The sequence below is a fragment of the Pelodiscus sinensis genome, chromosome 10 (genome assembly GCF_049634645.1).
Source record: "Pelodiscus sinensis isolate JC-2024 chromosome 10, ASM4963464v1, whole genome shotgun sequence".
In the NCBI taxonomy this organism is placed as follows: Eukaryota; Metazoa; Chordata; order Testudines; family Trionychidae; genus Pelodiscus; species Pelodiscus sinensis.
Window position 1 is genome coordinate 51,334,524 of NC_134720.1, and position 8,296 is coordinate 51,342,819.

Below are 8,296 nucleotides of genomic sequence, written 5' to 3' on the forward strand. Positions count from 1 at the left end.
AGGAATTCACAGTGCTCAGCACCTTGTGCGATTAGACTCGTAAGAAAAAACCCATTAGCCGTCATCTGGTAGAAATATTCTAGAATGAGTTTGTCTGGGAACCAGCACCCCTGGGGCACAGCTTTGAAAGGGTACTCCCTGGAACGGAGGCAGGCAAGATATGGTCCATGGGCTGGATCCAGCCTGCCAAGCCACTAGATCCAGCTCACAGGCTGCCTGATCTGGCCTGCAGGCCACCCTGCCAGGAACCTCCAGCACAGAGCACCCAGCTGCTTCACAGCAGCCCCGTGCCACTTTAAGTAGCTGGCTGCTCCCTGTGGCTCTCTGCTCTGGGCACTGGGGAGGGGAGGGGAGGGGACGGCTTCATGGAAACTGGCCAATGAGAGCTGAGATATTTTGCTGGGGGTGGGGGCAGACAGCCCCAGCACTGGACCGTCCGAGGGGCCTTAGTGCCGGGACAGGCGGCCCAGCCCCCAAGGTGCCTGCCCCAGCCTATGACATCACAGCCACAGAGGGGAGAGTGGGTCTGGGGACTCCAATGGAGCATGCGCAGGGCCAGGTGGGGCAGCACCTTCCCGTCTACTCCACCTGCCGCCCCATGAGGGAGACATATTGACTTGTGGTTCCGGAACCTATGGAGGAAACCGGATTCTCTAACTTCCTACCGGGGCCGTAACAAGGGCGAGGCGAGTGAGGTGCTTGCCTCGCGCGCAGAAAAATAATATAGACAACTAAATAGACAACACCGCTTCCCTCCCCTGCCCATGAGCATCGTCCGGCCCGCGGTTTCCATGTCAGGCTGCACGTTGCTGCTCTGCGATCCAACTGTCACCAGCGTCAGCTGCTTCCGAGCGTTGCGGGAGGCTGGGCGCTGGCTCAGCCACGCCAAGCGCCGCCTTAAGGTGCCCTAGTGCAGTTTCCAGGTGCGGGGCTGGGGGAGAAGGGGCTCAGATTGCCCTGCACAGGGGCAGAGGTGCAGGGCATGAGATAGGGGTGTCAGGCTGGGAGCTGGGATTCCTGGGTCTTGTCTCATCTCTGCCAGGAGAGTGGCTCTAGGTCATAGGGGTGTGTGATTAGAGCTGGGGGTCTAGGCGCTACAATCCCTGGATTCTATGGGTCAGGGTCCTTAGCCTGTTGGAGTCATGGCGTTCCCTCCAAAAACTGGAGCCCATGCTGCTGTGTCAACTGGGCCAAGTGCTTTGAATGCGCTACACAAACCACGGGGACCAGGCAGTGACTGTGGCTTCTTGGGAAAGAAGTTTTAGTAAACGAAAATTCATTAAAAACGACCTTCGCGCATCCACGGGTCAGGAGAGATGATCAAATACGTCCCTCTTATCGCTAGAACACGAGGTAGCAAATAATACTCATTTCAACACAATTATTGACGAGTTTGCCTCATTAAAAGCGCACAAAGTACAATTATAAACAAATACCTGAGAGCACCTGACATGGTGATATTTTATAATGATATGTATATATGTATTAATTGATTGTTTATGCAGATCTCATAACGATAATAAATAAATGTTGTGTTATTATTATTATTATTAATAATAATAAATAATGTATTTTCCCTTTTTCTATGAAATAGCTACTATGAATATACACATGAGGGGGCCACAATTTTATATTCTTGCCTCAGGTGCAAAATTAGCTCGTTACGGCACTGCTTCCTATTAGAAGCTTTTCAGTCTGTTCTCCACCTTTGCTCACCAGCCTCTCTGCTCTTTCCCTCTGACCCCCGACCTCTCACGTTTATTTCTCGGGGTTTTATTCTGAGCCTTTTGTTCATCGCAGCTGCTTTTCCAGCCCCCTTCTGACTGGCAGGCACAGCCAGGCATGGGAGGAAGAGGCGAGAGCTCCATTTGTCAGGGCTGGGGAGGCTTCAAAGGGTGAGAGGAAGCCTGCTAAGAAGTCGTGTGGAAATGAAGTAACGAACCATGATAACGAATACCCACTTTTCCATTGCACCTCCTCCTCCCAGCACATACCCAGGTCTGTTTTACTGGAAATGCAGGGCCGGATTCTATCTTATCGGAACCTGTTTAGTTGTTTTTGTTTTTTAGCAGCTCCACATGACTTTCTTTTTTCAAAAAAGTGAATCATTTGATTATTTTTATACGAGGGGAAGTGAATGTGACAGAAGTGATGATAGTGCGAGATAGGACGCCTTGCTGAGGAGGCAGTCAGGAAGAGGAGATACTCAGCGGCCTTTATATTTCCCCATCTGCAGAACTTAATGCAGGACCTCTGGGGAGCATGAGCGTCAGTGGTTTACACTAACCTAAAGAAGCACCTACGCACATCACTGACCTCTGTAAGCTGGGCACGTGTGCAGCTGCTCAGGAGAAATTCGAACGCCACCCAGCTGATTCGCAGAGCACTCGCAGCCAGGTTTGTGTTTCTCCTGGTGGTGCACATTCACACACACACATCGGCGCACATAACAAAATTTAATCTGCCCACCAATTGGAAAAAAATTTGCCCTGGATGGAAATGATTAGCGGGAACATTAAGACACATGCAAAATGCATTTGCAAACAAGAGGAACAGCTGATGGAATGAGAGGAGCAGAGAAAGAGATTTATTAGCTCCTTTCCCAGTGTCCCACCCTCTCCAGATAGTACGTCCCCCCGTGGGCTGCCCTGTTTAATTTGAACTGCTTCCAAAAGACGTTCAGCTTCCATGGAAGATTAGAGTGGGGAGAATGGGAGGTGGGGGGAGAAGGCCTGGGGCAACCAAAGTAGTAGTCGGGTGAATCTGTCAGCGGTGGGAACAGCTGCTGCACGCACCATCCTGCCGTGCCAGTGGCTGTCAGAAGGAGCAGGTAGACCCAGATTTGCAGTGCACCGTGTCACCATGGGGCCGTATCTGCCTGCCCTCTCAGATGGTCTTGTCTCTAACCGGGCCATATCCTGCCTCCTGCATGCAGACTCCATCAGGGGAGGCACACGATGGTCCAGGGTGTGGCGGCGTAGCCAAGCCTATGGCCACCTCACACCTTACTCCTCTCTGCATGGCAGAGGGGAGTACGTCTGCATCCAGGCCCCTTCCACAGATACTTTCCATGCCACCCCCACACTAAAGAGGTCCGAGTCAGAGGCAGGATTTGCCTGCTGGGTTTCTTCCTAGCCCTCTCCCATGACAGCGACGCCTCACAGCTCCCAATTTTCTCCGGCCCGGCTTATTGTGCGGGAATGTTTCCTTTCTTGTGCCCGCGGCTGCTTTTGATCAGCGGCTCCTTACAGGGGTCCCACAGGAGGCTGGTACCCTGCTGGGCTTCTGCTGAGACGCTGACGTCCTCTTCCCTTGGTCTTGTGACCCCCGGCATCGTGACAACGTCTCACGGGGACGGCGCGTGGCACCTTGCCTCCAGCGGGGTCTGTCGGGTTTAGTAACTGCTGACATGCAGCCAGCTCTGGGCGGGGGAGCACCGCACCAGTGCTAAACGGCAGCTGAAGTGATACGGCAGAGCCCACAGCGTGGATAAGCGCTCGGATTTTTAGCGGGTACACGGTTCCTTGTTTAACGATTTTTTACATGGCTACTAGGAGGTGAACATGATTGCCTCCAGCTGATGCTGCTGAGGGATTTCAAATATACTACGCAGACTGGAGTTTGGCCAGGTCGTTGGGACATTCATACCATGATCAGGAATGGACGAGGGATGTGAAAGGTTAACCAATAAGTATCACCCTTAACAGTGATAGAAATGTAGCTGTGTTAGTCTGGTGTAGCTGAAACAAAAAACAGGACTATGTAGCACTTTTAAAGACTAACAAGATGGTTTATTAGGTGATGAGCTTTCGTGGGCCAGACCCACTTCCTCGGATCAAATAGTGGAAGAAAATTGTCACAACCATATATACCAAAGGATACAATCAAAAAAATGAACACACATGAGAAGGACAAATCAAATTTCAGAACAGAAGGAGGATGGGGGGAGGGGAGGTAAATGTCTGTGAGCTAAGGATATTAGAGGTGATAATTGGGGAAGCTGTCTTTGTAATGGGTAAGATAATTAGCATCTTTATTCAAACTTAGGTGTAAAGTGTCGAATTTAAGCATGAATGACAGTTCAGAGGATTCTCTTTCAAGTGTAGTCTTAAAAGGCCTTTGAAGCAGGATGCAGGTAATCAAGTCGTTGAGACAATGTCCTTTCTGGTTGAAATGTCCACTTGAAAGAGAATCCTCTGAACTGTCATTTATGCTTAAATTCGACACTTTACACCTAAGTTTGAATAAAGACGCTAATTATCTTACCCATTACAAAGATAGCTTCCTCAATTGTCACCTCTAATATCATTAGCTCACAGACATTTACTCCCCCCCCATCCTCCTTCTGTTCTGAAATTTGATTCATCTTTTTCATATGTGTTCATTTTTTTAATTGTATCCTTTGGTACGTATGGTTGTGACAATTTTCTTCCACTATTTGATCTGAGGAAGTGGGTCTGGCCCTTATCAGGTAATACTTACCAGTTCTGGTTCACTGTTACCTGGTGGGGGCTGGAGCAGTTCTCCACTTGCTGTGGGAAAGGATCCTGCCGTGGACAGGGGTGACGCTGGTCATCCAGAGCTGCCCCTGTCCGTGGCAGGCCTGGACACCTCGCAGGCAGGGGCTTTCTTTGGCGTCCGGAGCAGTGTCTGACTGTGGTGGGCCAAGGTGCCCCACAGGTAGGAGGGCCCTCCACCTGCCCCACTTTACTTGGTTAAGTGGTTAACATACCGGTTAACTGATGAAATGGGATTTTACATGCCTGGAATAGACAAGGCCTTGGCGTCGCGTCAAAAGCAGAAGCCCTGAGTGCATAGGCCATGCAGGAGCAGCCTGAGGCCGGCTGCGACAGCTGGCGCCACAGGTGGAAGGCGCGATCGGCGCCCCCGCCTGCACGGCCATCAATGGCCATGACGTCATCACGGGGCGTCCCGTGACGTCATCATCTGGCACCCGGGCCGGCGGCGCCCTAGGCAACTGCTCACAGGCCGCCCCTAAGGCCATACCTTCCATTTTTCTGCAAACGACGTGTACTTTCCAAAGGCAGGGGAGCCATTTGCCGTGGGAAGTTCCCTGGAACAGTTCAGGCTGATTGGCTGGGAGGGTTTGGTGTTTCCAGTGTCTTGCGGTGCATGGCTGATGTGACTTGTGTGTGCCGGGCAGCCTCTGCTTGACATCTGCCTGTGCAATCGCCTGTTTCCCATTCAAACCCACACCTTTCCCTTTTGAACCGTGACTAACTGGCTTTTTTCTCTCGCCGCAAAAAATGGAAACATCCCATCCTCTTGTGAAAGCTCAGCTCCTTCCGCCGGGGTGAGCCTTTTGCATGCCATGGTAATGAAATGACTTACCAAAGCACTACAGTAGGCTACCAAAGACACTACAGTAGGCTACCAAAGAATCCCGTATCACGGGAGACTTTTAAGAACAGGCTGGACAAACACCTATCGGGGATGGTCTAGATTTAGTTGGGTTCTGGGAGTTGGACCTTTCGGGGTACCTTCCAGCCCACCATTTCTGTTGTTCTGTGTCTGAAAACATATTGGCGATGTCTACACAGCTACACTGACGTTATTCCAAAATAACAAAGAGCGCGTCTGCATAGCGAGCCCGTTATTTCAAAATAATTTCAAAATAACGGGCTTCTTACTCCGACTCCTGTACCCTCATTTCACGAGGGGTAAGGGAGGTCGGAGGAGTGTTCTTCCTTCAGCTTCCTGCTGTGCAGACAGCACCAAAAGCTGAATTAAGCTATTTCGGCTCCAGTTGCGTAGCTTCATTCGCCTTTGGCCTTGCTGTGAAGTCATGCCCCTTGTGATAAACTGGCTAGTGTGCACCAGAGCTCCCTACTGCATAGACTCAGAACTGCTCCTTTCTAGGCTACAGGTCTTCTGTCCCGACCCGTATCTGGGCAGCTATTCGCGGATTCGCCTATTCGCGGTGCACTGCGCCGCACCAGCCCAAGCACACGATGCAGGGTGTTGATGCTTTTTCAGGGCGCTCTACTGTAAAAAAAAAAAAGTCACGTTCACTAAATTGCAGTCGTATTTCAGTCTTCACAGTGTGATCCCTCCATGGAAGGGAGCCTGACGGTTACAAGGGAAATCGAAGCTGCCATGACGCTGTACTGAGCAATTTTTTAAGGCATTAAAGAAAAAGTTGAAAGAGCTTCTTAACGCAATGTTCATTTACCAACCCACCCCTCCTAACTCCCCCCATCCAAAATATTTTGGCCACCCTCTTTGTTGATTAGACACCAGTCAGATAGGCAGGGAGCAAGTTGGAGGAATGGTTTAGGGAGCTCGGCATTCAGTTAAGGGTTTTATTAGTTTTGTGTTTGAGTTTTGTTGGAAACTTAGTCGTTTGAAGGGTAAAGAGCAGAGAAGAATCCGCTAGTTAGCATTTTATTGGACTCACTGTCTCCAGTCTGGTTTTACTCCCACCATGCCATCAGCGTAATCCACCTCACTACCATCCATGTCTTCTCCGTGATGGTCTCCACCATTAAATGCAAGTCCAGTACCAGGCGGTTTTGTTTATTTGAGGTGTTGCATGATTACATCCACTGCATCATGGCATCGGTTTATACGGAAAATGTGGTTGCTTTGCGTTGGGAACACCCCTGCTTCCAGTGTTTGTGGATTTCGCCATTTCTGGTGGCCTCAAGTAGATATCCCCTGGGAATGGCAAGGGAATCCAGGAGATATTTTTCCTCTGGCTCATGAGATGGGATATATAGTGGAGCTAAGCAGAGAGTGTTTCTTGCAGCACAGAATCTGATTTCTGTTACTACCGGCCTGTTCCCTCTGTGTGGTCGTGATTTGCACCTTTACAGCCTTCACGCTCCTCCTGGCCCACAGATGGTTTTCAAGTCGATTCCTCCAAAAATGCCCACCCAGACTGTTATCATTCTTTTCAGAAATGCTGGTTAGGGCTAAGCACGAGCCGGAGCTAGTTCAGCCCAAAGGAATGATTTTGGAGTTTGTCTAGATCAGTCTGAAATGCCCCAGGTGACAGAATGAGCTACAGCTTCTCTAACAGAGAAACAGAGTTTGCTGCTCACCAGTGCCAGCACGGTTCTCACCTCCAGAGGGGTAACAAACAGATTATTGTGGTTGTGCCTTTAAGCCCTGGTCCATGGCTGTGACCCAATGTTCCCTCTATTTTTTTCCACCCATGTGCGGAATACATTTATTTATGTGCACCGGTGCAAGTGCTAAATGCACCACTAGTAGAAACAAAACCTAGATGTGGGCTGTCTGTTGATGAGCTGGGCAGCTCTTCGATTTCTTCTTAGCAGCCACACAAGCACACAGCTTACAGGGAACACTGCTGTCCCCATTGTGGTAGATCAGTGGTTCTCAATCGGGGTAAACATACACCTGAGGTACCCAGAGGTCTTCCAGGAGAGTACATCCACTCATCTAGATAGCTGCCTAGTTTTACAACAGGCTCCATAAAAAGCACAGACGCAAGTCAGCACAGACGCAGGTTTCATGCAATGACTGATGGATCCTACTTTATACTCTGCCCGCTGAAGTGGAAGTACAATATTGACATTCCAAATGGATTTGTTTTATGATTATGAGGTAAAAAGGAGACAGCGAGCCATTTTTCAGTACTCGTGTGCTGTGACCCTTGTTCATTTCTACGTCTCGTTCCGCACGCAAGCCGTTGCTAAGTGCGGTGAAACCCGGGGAACGCGAGACCAATCAGACACCCGTCGCCAGGAAAGGTTGAGCGTCCAAACGCCTCACCACCCAGCACTTGTCCCAAAGAGCCCAGCCTCCAGCCTGGAGCAATGACACCGTTACTGAGAAGCACTGCGAAGTTTCTGAGCACAGGCCAAGAAAATTGCGTGTGGCAATTTCAGGCAATGCTACGATGAAACCCCCTGAGCCTGCCGTGCTAGGTCTGTTCTGGCGGCTAGGCCAGCCTGCCTTTTGCATGCAGACCACACATTATGCATCTGAAACCCGCTGATCACCACAAACCCAAGAGAGGAAGCAGCCTGCCCGGCGCCTACACTCATCCAAACCTCACAATCATTCGCTTGGCAGGAGGGATTGGACAGTTGTAACCTCAATCGAGCTCTCGTTAGGGCCCAGTATGACACCCTTGCTTGCGCAAGTGGGACGTACAGGAGTGGTCTGATGAATTGCCTAATTAAAGTTTCCAGGGAAGGCCCCTGTTCTGCAGCATATGTTAGGTGTAACTAAAGGATGCCCAGCACTTGTGAATAACCTTGGCTGATAGGAGAGGGCTGTCAAGCTAGATCTGGCCTGCAGTGATGGT